This window comes from Anolis carolinensis, chromosome 2, assembly GCF_035594765.1.
Source record: "Anolis carolinensis isolate JA03-04 chromosome 2, rAnoCar3.1.pri, whole genome shotgun sequence".
In the NCBI taxonomy this organism is placed as follows: Eukaryota; Metazoa; Chordata; class Lepidosauria; order Squamata; family Dactyloidae; genus Anolis; species Anolis carolinensis.
In genome coordinates, this window is record NC_085842.1 from 310,003,866 (window position 1) to 310,025,574 (window position 21,709).

A 21,709-nucleotide genomic window follows, 5' to 3' on the forward strand; every position below is an offset into this window, starting at 1 on the left:
CTGAGAAGCAACCTAAGTTGGGTTTCACCTTGGTACTCAGAATTGTTTACCAAAGGAAAGTTTCAGAGGGAGTTGAGGAGGAAACCTCCTACCACAGCTATTGCCAAATTAAGTTCTTTCCTCCAACCCCAGGTTGAGTATTCCTTTAGAAGATATAATAAACAAGCTAATAAAATAGCCCAATTTTACCCCAATTTCTGTGTCTTGTCTCTTTATTTCTCATGTTGGTCATCAAAGGAGAAAGAGCAACAAACAAGACAATAGCTATTCTTTATCTTACCACTTCTCTCTCTCTCAGTTGATCAAAAGTAAAGACTATCATACTGTTACTTAAGATTAACTAATGATTGATCACTGAGATATCCTTCTGCATTCCAATATGGAATACCCCCTTCATCTCATTTCTGACTGAGATAGTAAGTAGGGATGTGCACAAATTCGTTTTTGTGTACCAGATTTTGAGGGTTCAGTGGAATTGGTTGCCAAATCCATGAAAACAAGCCTGGCAAGGGGCAACCAAAGTCTTAGCTAGTACAGATCACAGCAACCATATCTTTTTGGCTAATGGGAGTTAATAGGGACCAATGGGGCTGAGCGGCACTCTACCTGAGACAGAGGCAGTGGTGTATGGGAGGGCAGCCTCACAAATCAGGAAAGCTGCTGTTCCTCTTTTGCTTTCTTCCCTGGTAGCCTCCTCTATCTCTTCCCGAAGACCCTCCCCTCATGTCCACTTGAGCTAAATGGGAACTCGCTTTCCCAGCAGCACTTGGTGCAGCATAAGCATTGAAGGCACCTTGTAGTCCCTCCCGGGACATGATGAAAGTAGAGGCTTTTCGCTGTGCATGTTTCTCACTTTTTTCTCAGCCAATCAGAGGCCTGGTTGACTGTTTCCATTCTCCTCCCTTCTGGTGGCATTCACTTGGGACTTCACTTCCCAGAACCCCCTCTTGTGGTTTTAAAAATGTTATGGTAAAAACTTTTTAAAATTCCAAAACATTAGTGGATTGGTAAAACGTTCTGAAAGTTGGCAAGCTTGCAGAAGTAAATGTGGCCTACAAGTGAGGCAAGTTTCATGCAGATAAGCCTAAAGATAGCAGAGAAATTGGCCTATAAAGTTTCCTCATTGGTGGCAATAGACTGAATCTTTCTCACATGAAAACAGAAACCTCTTCCAAATTCTGAAAGTTCCTTAAAAACAGAACAGGGGGCAGTTGAAAGCCGGGCACTTCCCTAATAGTAAGTCAGGAACAGCTATATGCTTCACATTTAGTTATATCCCTGGAGTTACCAATTGATGTGTCATAACAAACTTCATGTATTAAGCTCTGTGAATCTAAAGCCAATAATATTCAAATGTTAAATTGTGTAGGCTATCAGAAAAATTTGAACACTGATCTATACTTCTTCACACACATATTAATGCCTTAAGGGAGATGAACTGCCAATAGCACACATTTTCCTCATTGTCACTGAGGTACTACTACTTTGGGAAAAAAGATTTAATTGCTGAATGGACGGTTACCATTGTAGAAAGATATGTTGCTGTTGTTTTAAAAGATCTTTTGCCTTAGATCAAATGACACTTACAGCTTGGTTAGGAATATCTTACTCTGAAGGCAAAAATATTTATCTCTCCTTTCCTCTTAGTTATCTGTGGCCAAGCTTGCAGAACCAGTAGGAAAGATTACTTTTCTAGATCTACACTGAAATCTTGTTAAGGACACAAAGTATTCCATCACTCTCCTTGTTTTCAAAATATCAAAGCTCAAAAACTGTGGCCTTTAGACTGGCGATCATCACACACCTGCGGTTCAATTATGTATTCAGCATTTATCAACAGAATGCATGGATGAACACAATTCAGAACAGAAGAATCATCAGACTATATCTCATGTTTTGATTCTAGTGTGGCAACACAGTTATAGACAAAGCAAATTACCTGAGGAATACCTTTCAACTTACCTACCAGAGCTTGGAAATGTGACTTTTTTTTACTACAAATCTCAGGATCCTTCAATTGCTCTGATTACATCAAATTCATATTTGACCTGTATCTTTCACTGAGTCATGCTAGCCTTTGTAAAAACTCTCATTCAAATATTTAGGTAATCACCAGTCAGTCAAAGCATTCATGCTCTCATCTTTTGATCACCCACTTTACTTTGTATGTCACCATACAGTCAGTCCTCCAACATTCAATGGAGCTAAGGCACAGAACCTCTGCAAAATTGGAAAACTACAAATAAAAACCTTTTTTTAAACCTGAGGAATCTACACCCCAAGGAATCTACAGGACATCAAGAATAACTCTATGTGGAAGTTGATCATAGAGTTGCACTGGATGACGTACAAATGCCTAGAGAAGGGTTCTTTCTAGGAATCTCTGGGTCCTCTAGCACAATTCTACAGAAGTTAAGCATAAAGTAATGCTGGAGGCTCTAGAAATTCCTAGAAAGAACATAGTAATCAAATCCACAAAAGTGAAACCTGAAAATGTTGAAGGCCAGCTAGAATTTAATTTCTCTAATAAAAACAGTACCTCTTTTTTAAAAAGTCCAGCTTTATATATAGTTCCCCCTTTCAAAATCAGCTGCTATGCTGATCAGCCATTTAAATAAGGGAGGCTTAGTGGGAAAAATGAATTACATCATTCTTTAAAAAAACCTCATCATATTTGATATAATAACGTCATGGATGGAAGGATTTCATAAATACAATCTGGACAGTGGAATGAGGAAGAACTACATCCATTTGTAGATATGTTCCCCATCCAACTAGAATATGTAAGGTTAGGATGTCTAGCAAGATCTTATTTTTTTTAATATATAGAGATCTGTGGTTGCATTCAAACAATACATTCCACTGAATCTGAGCTAGCATTCTCAATATGGCTGTTTGAACCATGTGCCTGATCAAATATCTGAATCAGCTCCTAGATCATGTTTACAGTTTATCAGTGCTCTTTTGAAGTACAAATGTTCAGACAAGAAACTTTGTGGGAACAAGACACTCATATTACCATCATGCTATTTGAATAATAACAAAGAGCCACTAATTTTTGGAAAGTTTAGTACTACTAAAACATAGTTTTGCCTAAGGTTGTCCTCTCTCTCTCTCTGTCTCTGTCTCTGTCTCTGTCTCTGTCTCTGTCTCTGTCTCTCTCTCTCTCTCTCTCTCTCTTTCTTTCTTTCATCTGGAAGTTGCACAGATTCATTCCAGTTCAATTAAATCACTAAAATCCCATTGATTACCAAAGGATGATATGATCCACCCATTGTTCCCTTCCATCTGTGGAATGTATCTGAAAACTCCAGGGAGTCAGGCCAGATACTAGAGCAAACTAAAAGTAAAGTGAGAAATATCACTTGTCACAGAAAGACAAAGATGAATGGAGTTACACTTTCAGTTATGCTACAACTCAGCAATAGCTATATAAAGATATTCTGAAATGTATTTACCCTTGATGAGAAAGCTTATCTGGACACTCTCAAACATCTCTCCCTAAAAATGTGCAGTTGCTACTAGTTTTTTCCCCAAAACACATCAACAAGGAGCTGTTGGCCCAGTTCTTATTTCAATGCATAAGTCCTGGCCTATAGAGTTATGAACTGACGATCCACAACTCTGTGGTGAATAAGAAAGCTGTGCAATAGAATGAACATTCAAAATTGCAGTTAAATTAGTGTCAAATCATGAATTCTACAGTGTGGATGCACCCAAGGTTCTAGTGAGAATATCAATAATAAAACACATTTCAATGCACATTAGAATTATATATTCTATTCAGAATAATGTCAAGTAGGAACATTACAAAGTTGATTATACAAGGAAGGAAAAATACTTTAAAATGTGCAAAACTAAATTTTTTTTTGAAAAACATGTGTTTCAACTACCAAGAAACCTGGATGAGAAGAATGAGAACATTTACAGTTCAAGGCCTACTCACCTACCTGCCCTGGAGAAATAATCATCTGCATCGATAATAACAGCCTTTCCTGCACAGAAAATTATATTATTTTGTGCAGAAATATAATTTTATTTGCAGAAAATGCTGTGACTGGTAACTCCTCCAATGTAAAATTCATACGTGGTTAATTTTCACTGAAAACAGCATTTTCTGTGTAGGAAACAGCTTTTTCTGCACAAAATAGTGATATATGAATATTGCAAAAAAGAAGTGAAAAATTGCAAACAGGATTTAAAAAGCATATGCTTTTCAAAGACCTTCTCAAAGCAGGAAGAAAACTGCTAAACTTACACATTGCTACCATCAAGAAGAAATTTAGTGTTGAACTTCATTCCTATTCCTGTATTCAAATCTACATTTTAACATGCATCTCATGGAGCGAGGGATTAGCATGCATGCCTTTCACATGTATTGGAACATCCCAGGTCACCAAAAGGAAATTACAGTTCATTTTTTCCAATCAGTAAAATTTTCAGCACCTAGTTTGATGCAATATTTAACCCCTGATTATACTCCCTCCCCTTAGATTTCTATTTCTGTGTACTGAAATTTAATGAAGACAGTGGTAGAGCTACATTTGTAGTGTGAGAAAGGAGTGGAGCCCAAAAGTTATCAGGGTCAAAGTTCTCTAGGGAATATTTAACTTTCTTTCCTATGATTATCCCCTCCTTAACACTGTTTCATCAGATAGACACAATATTGATAGATATAATAAGACCATTTCCATTATGTTTACCTCAGACCCACAAATAGTTTTGAGAAGAGATGTATTTGCAATTGTTCTTACTAGCCCTGTATCCCAAATCTTGGTTATGGAATACATTAAATAGAATTGGACGTAGTGTTTCATTGTTTTTACTCTTCATCTTTGTGTTAATTCTACTGTTGTCTATATTTTAAATTGAGTCTATTTCCCATAACGGCCAATGGTTTCCATATCAGTAGGATGGTGAAGTTGTTATGGGCTTTAATTCAACATTTGAAAGAGCTGTCCGATATGCTTGAGTACTGTTTTTATTATTACTGTTTTAAACCTCAGTTGAGTTGTGTTTTCTAAAATCTTTGGTATTTCAGTTTAATCTTACCTTTACATTTTTGTATATTCAGGTTGCATGCATTTGGACAACTTCTAGTGCATTGTTCTGGTTACTTGCATTTGGTTACTATATTTTCCTAGATTTCTTTTTAAAATATAGGTCACACACTTTTGGCAGATTGCTTTCTATTTAACTGTTTTATTTATATACAGAACCATTTATATGTTGCAGTGAATAAAGAGAGAGAAAGAAGGAAGCTGAAAGTATTTTTGAGGATAGGCTTTAAAACTTTCAGTATATCTTCTTTAAAGTTTCTGCAAAGACAAGAATAGATTTACTATCCTACTGGCATGTATGCCACCAGCCACTTTTTCTATTTGCCACCTTGTAAGAATTCTGAGTGGTGTTTAGAGTGTCAGTCTTGTTTTAAAAGACCTTAAGGAATTCAGGACTAGGTTAGGGGCAACCTTTTACTATACACATTGCCCCAAGGCACTTCCACACTTTACAAATATAGCACCATACTTCCACTTTAACTGCCATGGCAAAATGCTGTAGAATCTTGGGATTTGTAATCTAATGTTTATTTATTTACAACATCCTTGATCCAAAGAGTCCTAGAGCAGCTCCAAGAGAGGCTTTTAAAAATTTAATTTGACCATTCCCTGCCCTCAGGCTTACAATCTGAATAAGGTAGTACACACAAGGGAAAGAGGTTGGGAGTTCAGGAGAGGATTAAACTCTTCAGATGCTGCTCATTTTCCTTCTCCCTCAGAGATCAGAGTAATAGTAGTTGGAATATAGAGGGAGAGGCTTTTCATCAGGCCTTTGTTTCCAGGCTGTTCTTCTAATCTGAAGAGGCCATAGCAATGGGATCTGGATAGAGGGGCTCTCACCAGTTATAGTTGACCACAGATGATGGAACTGTGCTTGACTGCACTTCTTTCCCTCAGAGGCCAGAGAAATGTTTAAGGAGGGATATTTCAAATTTTGAGCATGATCCAGCACTTAAAAATATGCTGGAAAGTCCAAAACAAGTCCTACAATGCACTGCAGCAGATCCCAATATATCCCAGATCAGGGCAAAATCAGCCCTGCAAAGTATGGAAAAGATTGTAAATACCCATGAGATCACTGCTGTGGCAACAGTGACATTGCAATCCTAATCTGTCCACTTTGCCCTGTGCCATCAAGAGCAGGGAAAAGGTGAAAGTGGCACTTGGTCATTGGACAATAGTCCAGTTTGAAATAGAGCCAGACTAAATGTCTACACAAAGTCCAAAGAATTCCCTGATTTTTTATAATGTGTGGTAAAACTGTTTAACTAGTTTTACCCCCAGATTACCAACAAGAAGCATTTGAATGTTGTTTGAATGTCCAGGTACAACATCTGGTTTGAACTGGATTATAGGTCAGTGTAGACAAGCCCTTAAACTCTGCCACACAGGGATACCCATAGGGAACAGCATATTCAAGAATGGCCAGCAGAAATGAGAAAACTGAAGAACTGCAAACCAAAGCCAAAAAAGGCAATGACAGGTAACTATCCAGATGTTGGCTTTGAGCACTTCAAAACCTTATGCATGCATCAGCAGAAGTGCAGAAAATGCTAATTATTTACAAACATAGGTAACACTTCTTGCCTTTACAGAGAATGCACACTCCAAATTAAAATCAATCAGGCGAGCTTCTCAATTACAACAATCCACTGCATCTATTCACAGAATGAAAACAACACATTTAAATGTTTGCACTGAACTAACGCCATTTGTTTCTGGTGTCTCAACCAGCCTCCAGTTATAAGCTGTGGTTGACAAATTTTAATATTCAACCTTTTCTCCCCCCTTAAAAAATAATAAAAGCAGGTGTTTTGCCATATTAGCTAGAGGATAAACTCTTCCCCTTTTCAACGACTCTACCTAATGAGATTACTTTATATATTATCATGATCTAACTGGGATGATGGCAGAGGGGACAGAATAGTTAATTGTAACATCATGTATAATGCATTTCTTCTTAATCTGGGTTGATCAGGAAGCCATCAGAATATCAATAAAGACTGATGGGAGAAAAGGACAGTAGTAGGCAATTAAAAGGGACAGTATTAGCATTAATCTAGTTTAAGCTAGATGGAAAAATCCTATGAAATTCATGGCTTCACCTTAAATTGACAGGTAACTCGAAGGCACACACACATGGCTGCTGCTTAGTGATTAAGTATTACACTCCTACACAAATGAATAAATTGAGAACTGCATCAAATATAACATCTATTCAGAGTGTTTCAAACTTGAAACACCTCCAATCTGACTTCATGAATTCAAGGAAAAGCAATGCCGTTTTCCTATATTCCAATAATGAATCCCAACCTTGGTTCATCCATATGTTTTGGACTTTAGCTCCCAAGATTCCTGATTGCCAGTCAAGCTAAGCTTTCAAGAGTTAGTCAGAAGACATGGAAGAACAAAGGCTGTTCTAGATAATACATAAGGTGAACAGAGGACAATTCTATCAGCACCCATTCTCTATAATTGCTAAATGGACCATCCATGTTTGGGACAAATCCCTCTGCATATTAAATGCTGAGGATAGGTAGCCAAGGAAGAAGGAAGCCTTCCAAGTGATCCGCAGGAATCTAACATACTTTCAGCCTGATGTAATGAAGTGATTCTTGTTTTGTTTATGTTATGCAGATATTATGCAGAGGTTGAGAAGGATACATGAAAACACATCAAGATTCTGAAAGACTCCAGCAAATACAGTTCCATCTTATCTTAATCTTCAAAACAGGTAACAAAACACTTTCTCTTTAAAACTACAAGCGTGCAAAAGGTGATGCATTGTATGATACTAGCTACAAGGTTGTTGCATGACAAGAATGGAAAAAATAGCTATTTACCTACAAAAGAAGAATGGGTTTTAAAAGTTTTCAAAGTGGATAACTGAAATACTTTTACTAAACAAAAGTTGCTGGAGAACTTCTTAAAAGAATGAGAATTGTTTTCATCTTTCATAAAAGAAAAAGCTCACACTTGTGGGATTTGAAGATTGATGTTTTTTTAAAAAATCTTTATGTTAGAAGATATTTTAGTTGAACAATATTAAGAAGTTTAACATACTTTAAACTATCTTTTATTGGAGGGTGGGAAGTCAATCTTTTATGTCTTATATGCGTGGGAGAAGCTGGGGGTGACAAGATTAGGATATTTGTCTGCCGTACTTAGGTTTTGTAGTGTACTGTTAGGATGTTTATCCGTTTGTATTGTGTTGTTTATATAATGATAAGTATTATTAAAAATCCATACATATGTACACACACCATTTAAAACATGGACAGGCAGAGTGTGGCTCCAGATTTTGCTACTATACAGCTCCTGTCTGGCCCAGGCAACATAGCCAGTTGTTATGCCAATGGCAAAAAAATACTGGTGTTATAGTCTAACAGCATTCAGCAGAATTCAAAGATATAACTATACCAGATTGGAATATCTATATCTAAAGGGATGTTGTGGCATTTTGGAGACTACCTGAGATGCATCTGAGGAAGTAGACAGAGGGTGCATCTATACTGCAGAATTAATGATGGTTGTGTTATTTAATATGTTTTGGTTCACTTTGTATCAATTTTGTGTTGTTACTTTTGTTGATTTAATTTAAATTGGTTATTTGTTTTATTATTTCTTATTGTTTGTATTATTCACATTGCTGTAAGCCGCTCCGAGTCCTCTTGGGGAGATGGGCTGGGATATAAATAAAGTTATTATTAGTATTATTAGTATTGTTAATGCGGTTTGACATTCCTTTAACTGCCATGGACTAATGATATGGACTCATGGAAGCTGTGGTGGTATCTCACCAAACTACAATTCCCAGGATTCCATTGCATTGAGCCATGACAGTCAAAGTGGTGTCAAACTGCATTAATTTTAAAGTATAGATGTACCTGTGTGTTTTGGCAAAGCTGGTTTATATATACAGGGTGAGCTCTGCCATTTTTCAGTTGCATCTTGACATGTGAGAGGCAGAGATCGCTCCATGTGTCTCCCAATCCTGCTGTTCTAGTGCTAGCTCTAGTAGCTACTTGGGAATAGGAATGCTTTTGAAGAATTATTTTTATTTTTCCTCTGCATTAATACATTTTCTTAGTTTAATATCTTTCTTAATCCTTATTTACTAGTAATTTTGCTACGGAGGAGTGGTTGGGTGGTGTGCTTTTGGGGAAGGGGGCTGTGAGTTTAAGGGCTTTTGTGCATTTGGTGTTTGTTTAAATATTTTAATTTTTAGGACTTTTTAAATGTAAGTTCTAAGTTGACTTAGTATGGGGTAGGTTTAGGGAATAATAATAGCCTGATCCCCTTGAGTCTTCTTGGGGAGAATATCCCCATCCCAATCTTCTGGTTTCTGTCCTGCACAAGCAGCCTAAGTTGCTTCCCCCCCCCCAAAAAAAAAAACCAAAACCATTTCACCTCTTTTACTCTCAGTTTTTTTGCTATTCCCTCCCCAGCCATCCCTACATTCTGGCTTATGCATGTGTGTCCTGCAGCATTATAGCAGACCCCCCTTAAAATATTTTAAAATTATCAAAAAAAATCCCCTATTTTGTTAGTTCACCTCTTTGACTCTCTCTCTCTCTGCTATATTCTTTTATAATAAATATGTGTGGATCTTTATGAAAGTTGGCAGGAATGATGCCCTGCTGCTGCTGCTTTACTGTTGCTGTGGAGAAATACCAGGGGATACCTTTTGGGTTTTTTTAAAGATTTTATTTGTGGAAATTTTAGGAATGTTCTAAAAATCAGTGGATGACCCAAACGTTCTGAAACTTGGAAGGCTTGCAGTGGTAAATGTATCCTCCAAGTGTGGCCATCTTCATTCTGATAGCCCTAAAACTGACAGAAAGGGGAGCCTGGGAAATCCCCCCATTGCTGCCAATGAGCTGGATCTTCCCGAGGCAAAAAATGGAGCTTGCGGCTGATGGATCCGAGAAACAGTATATTTCTTAGAGATGTGCGTGGAAATTTTTCCTTTGTTTCCTTCATACTATCGTTTTGTTTTGACTGTTCATCTACACAAAACGAATGGTGACATTTTCATAGGAAACGAGGAAATGACATGAAAATGAAAGCCGCAGTAATCGTGCTTGCTTTCATTTTCCTTTCGTACTGACAGAGGGCTGCTACTTTTCCACTGATGTGTACCAGTGGGTCTTAATAATATGCATTGCCTGACTGGGCAAGGACGGTTGTGGCTCATCATGGCACTGCAGGGGGCTTCTGGGAAGAAGCCCCCTGTGTGGTGGGAAATTCTCCTGCCGCCTGGCCTCCTGGCCAATCAGCAGTGGACTAGCCCAGGTGGCTCCATTTAACGCTGTCCGGAGGGCCAGAGCAGCCATTGGCCTGTTGGAACAGCAGCAGCAAGGACAGCAGTGGCGGTGGACCCAAGCGGTGGCAGACTAAGTGGCGGCAGCTCCGGGATGGTATTTCTGTGGCTCCGGGACAGTGCTTGGGCCCAAGCGGCCCTCTCGCCATTGCCAGGAGGGGGGGTAGGCCCCAAAAAGGCCTAAAGAAAGAAAAAGGAAAAAAGGCCTGAGCAAGGACCAGGAAGGCTCAAATGCCCCTCCCGCCATTTCCGGGAAGAGGGGGGTAGGTGGGGGGGGCTACACCCAGCACTTGTTAGAGCTCTTGCCCCTGAAACCTGCTTCGGTGGCCTCCGGCTCAGGGCCTCACTTCCCCAGGCCTTCTATCACCCCGCTTTCCCTTAGCTTGGACTGAAATGCCCTCCATGTGTGGTGATTTTCACCCCTTGCGCAAAAACTGATTGTGTGTGTGTGTGTGGGGGGGGGGGTGAGCCTCAGAATCCCTCCCATTGCAGCCAATGGGCTGAAAATTTTAATTTTTTTCATCAGCCAAACAAAAATTTGTGTTGTGTAGGGGCTCATTTTAGTTAGCAGGACATAATACGAAAATGATACAACATGAATGAAACTACACAAAACAAACAGTAATTCCACACGAATGCACAACACTAATATTTCTCCTCCCAATATCAGGAAGTTCCCAAAAAATGGAATGGGGAGCAGCCAAAAAATAGAACCCAAAATTGGATGGGTTTTTGATGAACCGCACACCCCTAGTTTTGAAGTAGAGGCTAGATGGCCATTTGTCAGAAGTGCTTTGATTGTGTGTTATGCATGGACTTTGAAGGGCCCCATAGTGTAGGATCTCACCAAAGTGGGCGGTACCACCCCTGGTGGGCGCTGCAGCAATCCAGGGGGGCGGTGATGGCCACAGGTGCATTTGCCATATGCTATTAAAAAAATTTAAAAAAATTAATTTCCAGGGGGCGCGAAGTGATATTTTTTCTGGAAAGGGGCAGTAGGCCAAATAAGTTTGGGAACCACTGGCCTAGAAGGAGAGCAAGATTCTATGAATATAATCATGTTTTCCAACTGTCCTATGGGAGATTAGAAATGATGGTTACATAACAGGATGAGCTCCTTTGAGAAAGTAATGGAAAATATACCAAATCATATTAAGACTGCATGCGTGTTAAAATGGGCAGTGCTTGGGAAAGGAAAGGATAAGCAGTTGTTTGCATCCAAGCCTTGGTGCAGCGGGGGGTAGGTAAGGAGATATAGCGGAGTTTACTGGGATTATTATGGATCTTGTCAAAGTGACTCTACAAGCAGATGGTGAGATTATGGCAGAACTGACTTTCTCTGTATGATTTTAATGAAAAATCAGATTTCTGAGACAACACTATAATAACGTTTCTATTTGTCTCTGCAGCCTGGAGCATCCTCTCCCTCCCCTTCATTCTTTTTTTTCCAACATGTCTTTTCAAATGAATCTATGCTTTGATGTTCTTTTTCTGTCTACCCCTCCCACTTATGCTTGTTCCTTTGGCATACATATGATTTTCCAACATACCATTATAACCATGACTTGTCAAGCAAAGATCAAAGATTCATGCTGTTCACTTGTCAGTGGGAATACAGCAGTTTGTACTTGATCTATAACATCCAGTAGAACATACTACAGAATTACCTATGCTGAGTAGTAGAATAATCACATATGTTCATATCATGACATCGAGAGAGAAAAATGACAATGTGATGCATATATGGATGAAGAAACACTCTAGCGCTGATGGACAAGAAACAAGCTGGCATATTTGTAAAACATGTACATCTACTTGTTCTAACCTAAAGCTAATGAAACATATAGAATTACACAATTGAAATTATAATGCTCTTGAAATATGCATGCACATACATTTATTGTGCTTAGCAACAGAAAGAGATCTCTATGTTGGCATAATGAAAGGAAAAACCAAAGAATATTGCATAGATAGGCCAGCATGGTGTAGATTTTGAGACCACAATTTGAATCCTTACACAGGTATGAAAATCCACAGAGTACTGCCACAAGATGTCCACAGGGTTTATATCCCTGAAAGCTTATGCTAAAATAAAAAAAACTAGCTAGTCTTCAAGGTGCTGTTACATTCCTTTTTCCTAGCACCTACCTTTCCTCCTTTATGCTACAAGACAGCTGCTTGTTTGCCAAAGAGGAGTGTCAATTCTTCCTGAGGCAGTCTATTCCACAGAGGAACAGGTCTTACAGTAAAGGTGTTCTTCCTAAACTCCTCTGAGTTTACGAGGTAGAGAGGCTTTGTAGAAAAGGAAAAGCTTATCCTTTTCATCGGCTAAATTGACCTGTGAGTTGTGCATTCTCCCTGGCACTATACTCGCCTCACAAAAGTTATTTGGAAATTTACTTTGCAAAAGCCTTGAAACTATTTTATAGATTCCTTATGAGTGAAATGACTGATATTTTTTTTTATTTAAGCCATCACTTTGGAAGAAACTCTCTTGATCACTCTGGTTTTGTTGCATGTATAACATACACAGTGAACATATTAGCTTTATTGTAATATTATTAAAATATTAGTTTTGTGCTTCTCTCAGCAAATACAATGCCGCTAAGGCTGAGCTGGCATGGAATTGAATAGTCTTTTGGTTGGGAAACTGGCAAGATATGTTTGGTAACAAACCCATATCAACTGGCAGTTGAAGGGGTCTGGATACTGTTGGATTTCAGTTCCCAGAAGCTCCAGTCAATATAGCCAATGGCTAATGATTCTATGATTTACCATGAAAACCACTGTACCAGAGGTCTTTTGGATATCTTCATTCACATTTTGGAGATTTCTGCTTTCATATAGACACCAAGATGGAAGCAAAACCAAATGAACCCTAACTGAATATTACTGTATCACTTTTCACATATGGAACAGCCAACATGATGAAATGTTTGAGTACAATCTGTTGCCTGTCAACAACTTGTTGGCTTTCAGATGAGTTGGACTCTACCTACCACTGCAGCTAATGAATGACCTGGAGGCCACTAGGTTGGGAAAGATTGGTCTAATGTTATTCCTCACTACCCACCATGCTCATCTATGTTTGGTGGCATTTCAATATCTTCACCAGATTAAGTGATTTCCTAAGGTTTTAATAGTTTTTTATTTTTAAAGTGATTGTGTTGCTAATAATTTACAAATGCTTCTGAACTGTGATTTATGGGGAAAATGTAATTCCAAGGAGATAATCTCTGGTGCACATGGCAAAGAAATCTTCTGGGGATTGAGATTGCTTTATGAAAAATTCCTCATATCTTTGATCTTCCATTGTCACGTGTGTAGCTTCTACTGCTCTACACAATTATCCCTATCAAATTCAGATGCACTTCCTTTAATAAAAACTATGTAATAACTTTCTGTCCCCCCTTTCTCTCTCTTTTTGTGGAAGATGCAATAATAAACCCCGCAATACTTAGTTCAATATTCCTGGTATTTAATCTGAAGCATGTTGAAGGGAAAGAATGAACTTTCCAGATAGTATATTAAATTCAATGTTGCCCTTTTTCCTCCAGTGGAACACATAGACACAAACATACTGCCAAGATTTCACAGAACTTGATATAAATAAAGAGACAGATGGGGTCTGCTGACTTCAAATTTGAGTGCATTGCAATTATTAAGAAGAAAAATCTTTTTAAAATATTTTTATTTCAGTACTAATTAATAGAATAATTTCTGCCAATCATTCTTGTATTTGCAAAAGGGGCCATTCCATGTTCATGGTTCAATACAGATAATATGCATATGACACACATAAAAGATTGCTTCACACATCTCTTCCTACTCTCTCTTCTTCTTCCATCATCATTTATTTATGGTGCCATCACATGACACCTTTTAAATAAATGAACAACAACTCAGTTCCTGCCCTCATCTTGCAATCTGATCAAGATATAAAAGAGAAAGGGAATGCCAGCATGGGAGGGGATTCTGTCCAACAGATACTGTCTCTTCTTCTCTCCCCCAAGACTAGGGCAGCGGCAGTTGAGATTGAGATTGAGGGAATATTCTTCATCTGCTCCTGAGCTTAGTCATGATGAAGCCATGTCTGCCTCTTTTTCTCTCCCTCTGAGTCCAGGGCAAGGGCAGTTGTCATAGAGGACCGGGCTGTGGCACAGCTGGTTAGTAGCCTGCTGCAATAAATCACTACTGACTGAGAGGTCATGAGTTTAAAGCCCGAGTTGGATTGAGTGCCCGACTATTAAATAGCCCCAGCTCGTTGCTTACCTAAGCAACCCGAAAGATAGTTGCATCTGTCAAGTAGGAAAATTTAGGTACCACTTATGGGGCCCCTGGTGGCATAGCGTGTTAAAGCGCTGAGCTGCTGAACTCGTGGACCAAAAGGTCCCAGGTTCAAATCCTGGGAGCGGAATGAGCGCCTGCTGATAGCCCCAGCTCCTGCCAACCTAGCAGTTTGAAAACATGCAAATGTGAGTAGATCAATAGGTACCGCTCCGGCAGGAAGGTAACGGCGCTCCATGCAGTCATGCCAGCCACATGACCTTGGAGGTGTCTGTGGACAACACTGGCTCTTTGGCTTAGAAATGGAGATGAGCACCAACCCCCAGAGTTGGTCACGACTGGACTAAACGTCAGGGGAAACCTTTACCTTTACTATGCAGGGAGGCTAATTTAACTAATTTGTAACACCATAAAAATGTCAAACAGCGTGCATGCCAGATGAGGAAGTACTCCATCAAAAGGACTCGTTGTCACAGTGGATGATGAAGCAGCAGCCCCTCCTGTGGCCGGAATCGAGCATACCCTCACAAAAGCCAGAAGCTGGAAAGTTAAATAGCCTCTGTGCCTGTCTGTGTGTTGTTTGTCTAATGGCATTGAATGTTTGCCATATATATGTACATTGGGATCCGCCCTGGGTCCCCTTCGGGATGAGAAGGGCAGAATATAAATATTGTAAATAAATAATTAATACATTCATCTGCTTCTGGGCCTAGGCATGACGAACCTGAGCCTATGTCTTTTTCTCCAAAGCTAATACAGTGGCAGTGGGAATGCAGGGAGGGCTTCTAAGCCTAAGCATCATGAAGCCGTGTCAAAGAACTGTAGAGACTGGAATGGAGGGAACCACCTGCTTCACTTTCTATATTGTTCTCCATCTTTAACATAAAAAAGTATACATTAGAGTATATCAATGTATGCAAAAATTCAGATGCATGTTTTTATATATGCTTTCCTGACATAGGTATATTTGCAAGTACAATAGAGTCTCGCTTATCCAACTTTTGCTTATCCAATGTTCTGGATTATCCAATGCAGTTTGCCTTTTAGTAGGCCATGTTTATGTAGTCAATTTTTTCAATACTTTGCGATGTCTTGGTGCTAAATTTGTAAATACAGTAGTAATTACTGTGTATTGAACTGTTTTTTCTGTCCATTTGTTGTAAAACATGATGTTTAGATGCTTAATTTGTAAAATCATAACATAATTTGACGTTTGGCTTTTCCTTAATCCCTCTTTATTATCCAACATTTTTGCTTATCCAACATTCTGCTGGCCCATTTATGTTGGATAAGCGAGACTCTACTGTAATATTCTTCTAATGAGAATATTTCTGTATGGATTTAAAAACATTTTTTGGATTGTACACCTACACCACAAAATTCAAAGAACTATATACTTGAAAGGTTTAAAACAATTGTGTTTTAATTGAAGTTTTCATTGGTGGTGTGTAAGTTAGATCTATTCATATTAAAATAGAAAGCAAGGACATTTCAGCCCATCTGCAGTTATGTTGCATAAAAGATGTGATAGAATATAGCTTTAATATCCTAGAGTACATCAAATTATAGTACACTTGTATATGGTTTGTGAAGTATCCTTCCTAGGAATACCAGATATCAGGGTCAACCCCTGCCCTGCATCTCCAGTTTTCATGGTTCAGCTCAAGGTGCAAGTGCAAATTTGGATGGGTTCAACTCCAAGCAAAGGGAAAGGGCTGTGTGCAAATGAACTTAGTAAAGCAGCAGTTTGCTATGATTCGAAAGGTTTCTTTGAACTCAACACATCTGAAGAAAACTAGTTTTGGTTCATATTAAGATTATCCATAACGCAAGACAAGACCTTCCATTTTCCAGAGTTCCTGGATGCATGAAGAATAGGGAATTAAATCTTCATGAACTTCACTCTTCCACCTCTGAGTGAATAATTTTACAATTTTCCCTTATACTACGAGGAAGTCATCAAAACCTGCCAAGGTTTTGAAAACTATTTGCAGTTTCTGACTTCCACTATTTGACAAAAATGCATGTTTTTAGTGCAGAAGTTATTCCAGTCCATTTCCTGATGTTACAATAGGTATCTCCTGGGTTAATGTAACCCAGAGGCACTAAAGCAGTGTCTCCTGAGCAAAACCATCCACATAAATTTTTAGCACAGATATAACTCCTAAATGACTAAGATCTTTACCTGGCTAGGATTCTCCTTAAAAAATGGCTCAAAACTTGAAAATATCTTAATACTCTTTCTAACCCCAATAGAAGGCTTCCACATGAACTACCGGTAGATGACTTCTACTTTAGACACAGTGCTTAAACTATGGACAGTAGCAGACTGGGTCTAAAAATATTGGTTGCCAGGAGACAAAGGAGGCCCACCCATAAAAGATCTGAGCCTATATAACATATTTTTTGGCCTCACATAACCCAAATCAGAATTATTTCTTCAAAATTATTTATTATATTATTTAATATAAAATATCATTAAAATGATTTGATTATTATTTTTATTAAAATGGTAATACAAGATAATTTTTGCTGCATGCATTAATAATATTGGGATTTCTATTATATAACATTTCAAACATATTGTCTAATGTTTAAGGGGACCCACTTGCTAATCGGCAAGCTGACACCCTGGCCAGTCTGCCATTGCCCATGGACAAAAGAATTGTTGACATAGCGGGCATTCTACATCTTGTGTGTTGAAGTAAACAAGGTGAGGAATGCTTAGAAATAACTAAAATCTTTCTGGGATCTTAATAGGGACACATTATCTAGATGTTCAGACAAGGTTAGAAATGCACTAAAAATTATTATGTGGCTATCAGGTAGGATCTTCCTTCCATTGTAAACTTTAAAAGTAAAGTTGTGGCTCATCAAAATTAAGATGCATTGTTGATACCATCCCATTTAAATGTTGAATAGAGCTAGAGTATTTTATCTATAGGCAAGCAAAGTGTAGTTTATGGATTACAGTGCCATTTTTATGGTCTCCAGTTGTTCCCTGGGGTCAAACAAACCTTTTTGCCTCTAAATACCCTCCAGATTATATGGGGAGGCATTTCTGCTATGTTTATGTTGCCCTGCTATGTTATATTTCGCCCATGAGAAATCATTTTTGAGACAGAAAGAGACTTCTGCTCATTTCCAGTTGTTAAAGGCTTCTTTTAAACTAAAATGGCTGGGAAGTGCTAAAGCATGGCATAAAATGCTCCTTCTGCTTCTGAGAAAATGCTAAGAGTACTGTGCAAGGAAGAAACGGGAACGTTCTTGCCTGAGGTCATTCAGCTGAACCCTAAAAAGGTGTAAAGGGGAGATGCTTCAAAGCATCTTGCAGTATAGTCACTGTATGAATCACCTTTCCCAATCTATGCCCCTCCCAAACTTGATTCCATCCCTGAAACTCTGAATGTAAAGAAATTCCTTGGGATCAGATATTCAGATAAAGCTGACATTTTCCATACACACATATTTCATTTTAAAAACCAACAGTATTTATATGCATAAGTTTAAAATGGCCCTAAAGAGCAAGCAATAGGACTGGGAAGTGCCCTTTCAATGTGCAAAGACTTTACAACCTTCCACTGAGGACCACAGAGGTTAACATAAAAATGGAACAACAAAACAGAAATAGCTACATAGGATGTGAGTTATATATTTCATACAAGGATTTCCTTTGTAATTATTTGTTCTGTTGGATTAATCCTTTCCAGATGACCTGTGGGTCAGTAGAATAATGTTTTCCCTCATTATTTTGATTTACATAAGAAATAAATGGGAACTACAGTATCTCAAATAAAATATCAGAATTATCTTTCTGTTCTTTTGTTTTTCTCACTTTGCTTGTCTTATTTTGCTTTCCTATCTATTATTAGCAGCTAGGTAGGTCATTACCAGTAATTGGAAAAACTCCACAGCACCTGGTTTGGACTTATGCTATTAAAAGATTTAGAATTGGGCATGATCAGAAAGACTGGCATGGTAAGAGGGCCAGCCATCCCATATGCCAGGCAGAAAAACATGAGGAAGGTGTTCTGTGACACAGCAGGGTCCAGACAGAGAGATGCTGAGAAGAGTCTGCTTCTCAAGTTGACATCTTGGGCTGCTTATAACAGGGCTCAACCACTTGTGATTGCCTGCAGTAAACAAAGCACGTGGATTTCCAACAGCAGACTGAGCTTCAGAAAAGAGGCTCTGAATGCATTCATTCTGAGACAGGCTCCTTTAGAGGCATCTGACATGCTGAGAGCAATTACATTCTCTTCCTTTGTATTTAAGAATCACCATCTGCACCACCGATTATTTCAAATATGTAATTTGCTTTGATTAATTGTTTGCTGAGAGATCTGGCTGAATCCCTAGGTACAATAGAGCGGCAGACAGATAAGCAGACACACAGAGAGAAGAGAACAGAGGTGCTTTTCAATCCAACATTACTACAAGGTGTAGATGATGGATAGACGCTTTGCCTCTCGAGCTTGCTTCTTGGGCATGGACCATTCTTCCAGTAGATCAAGAGTAAAATTTCTTCAAAGGTTTAGATTAAGCAGGATGTTTCTTTCAAATGCTCTGTAAAGGTTTAGTGGTGGTTGGCGACTTCTCCTGGAGGGTTCCAGGCCTGCACAACCTGCAGTCCTCCAGGTATTTTGAACTTTAGCTTCCAGAATTCATGACCATTAATCAAACTGGCTAAGGTTTATGGGAGTTGGATGCCCAAACATTTGAAGGTTTGCAGGGTGTGCATTCTTGGCTAAGACTAAACTTTACCAGAACTGTGAAAGTCCTGAACTCTCTCCACAAAGTAAGTTCAGCACCATGGATAGCTCCTCTAAGATATAAGCAGAACCTCAGAATGGATTCACTTCCACACATCATATAAGTAATAATTTGCAGCAGCTCAGATCTCCCTTTAAATAAGTCCATAAATACACTTTGTGTTTTCCTTAAAATACAAAGAGATTTATCAAATTTCATAGGTGAAATTTAGTAGCAGTTTCTGCTTAAAGATGTGTAAATCAGTTTCATCTGTATTTAATCATACATCTCTTCTATTATATGTCTATGGTTGCAAGTTTTCTTTATTTCATATGCAAACTCCATTATGCAATTCAAAAAAGTGAATTATTCAAAACATATCTGTGTTCCAATCCTCACTGTAGGTCCAGGAAACAAGAATTTAGAAAAATACAGGCCACATGAAATTAACCCTTCCCTAATTCTTACCATGATTGGGCATTTACACAGTGTTTAATTCACTAGTCAAATATTGTCAAATAGCATCAATTATTTGTAAGGCATAAATGTTATTTAATCAGGCAGAAAGAAAATAAAGAGATGTGCTTTTTATACAAATTACAAGAACCAATTGGATAGACATAATCAAGAAACAATAGGATAGATCCAGAATTATTATAGTTCTTGATCTATTAAGTAAGTTCTAGCTTTACTAACATGTAGATCTATAAATCAGATACATTAAAATGAATGTAATTTAAGATAGTTAGGACCAAGGTAAGTCCCATCAATTTCTGTTGGTCCCCTATAACTACTGTATAATCAAGGCCATAATTCATTAAGATCCTTATAGCACAGCATAACAATGCACATTTAGACCTTATGCTAGGCTGATCCATATACCATCCACACAGCTACATTAAAGCCCTCAAGCAGTCTTACAAAGGGAGTCAAACCAGTAGCAGTTGCAAAAGGGGAAAGGCCATTTTAGGTGGTTGTAAATCAAAGAAAGGTATAGTAGAATCATGAAGGCATGGTTAAAATTCATCCTCCTTTTGCAGATTTGATTATTAATGGATTTGACTGAAGTGTTATCTCCAGGAATCTCTAGCTTCTGTAGTGTGATTCTGTTGTCAACTTCCAGTGGCCATTCACCTTCTCTTTAAAAACCTTCAAAGAACAAGATTCCACCATACTCCAAGGCAGCAGATTTAAAATAGCCAAATAGCTCTTGCCATTAAGAGGTTCTTTTTTCTAATGTTGAGGTGGTATCTCTTTTCCTGTAGTTTGAATCCTTTTTTCCAAAATCTCTGGAGCAACAGAAAACATACTGGCATCTTCTCCAAGTTAGATGTACCCAACTCCCTACGCTGCTTTTCATATGGCTTGACTTCCAGACCTTTTACCATTTTGGTCGCCCTTCTCTGGAGAGATTCCAGAGAATATACATAATTGAAAGGCAAGCTGTCTTTCCCTTCTCCCCGCCCCCTCCCCAAATCAAGGCACACTTGCTGAATCCAACTCATAATATAAGGACTGCTTTGCTTGAGCAACCTGAATTCTGATGTGTTTATAACTAAGGTAAGGTATTTCCTGCCCTGATATAAAGTGGGCAGAGAGGGGCAGAAGAGGTAAGTTGATTATTGATCCCTTTTCCTCTGTTCTTCAGATATGGGAAGCTGCTAAAAAGGCTTTCAATATATCTTGAAGTTTATTAAACACTGAAACAGGCTTCCCAGATATAATAAAGGCTAGGGAAGACTTCAAAACAGTAGTTAAAGTGAGGCAGTAGAAACAATGCTTGAAAAATGAAAGGGGCCTAACTTTATTTTAAAAGACAAAATGCATAGCACATCAGAAGAGCACATAAATCACACCGATTATTTCTGCTTCCTTTACATGATGAATCCCACAGTATCCATGAGCCCTACAGCAGAATTTAAATCAGGGTTTCCTCAGTAACATCATGGAAAATATACATGGCAGAAGACAAAGCCCTTAAACAATTTTTATGCAAACTATTGATCAACCTGCTTCAAATTCCTGTCTAGAGCAGGAGTGCAGACGCTCATTTGTTCCATACTTGTGAGTGAGAATAAGGAGGATCTCTTTCTGCTCCTCAGAAACGTGGAGATTCTATGTCAGAAGAAGAAACAACTCTCACCTTTTTAAAGTCAGGTTTCACACAATTTTCATACATTTCTCAAATTGTACTAATTACACAAACCTAAAGCAGCTGCCACTTTGTTGCATTGGCTTTTGAAAATCAGAAACATCAGCTGGGGTGTTTGCTTCCTTGTCATCAATC

The 21,709-nt window shown here is 38.4% G+C and overlaps 1 protein-coding gene across 2 annotated transcripts in view; it reads right to left on the reverse strand.

The window, feature by feature from the left end:
- Positions 1 to 21,709, reverse strand: part of dcc (DCC netrin 1 receptor) — a 1,120,333-nt gene that overhangs the window by 613,219 nt on the left and 485,405 nt on the right. The window lies entirely within an intron of this gene.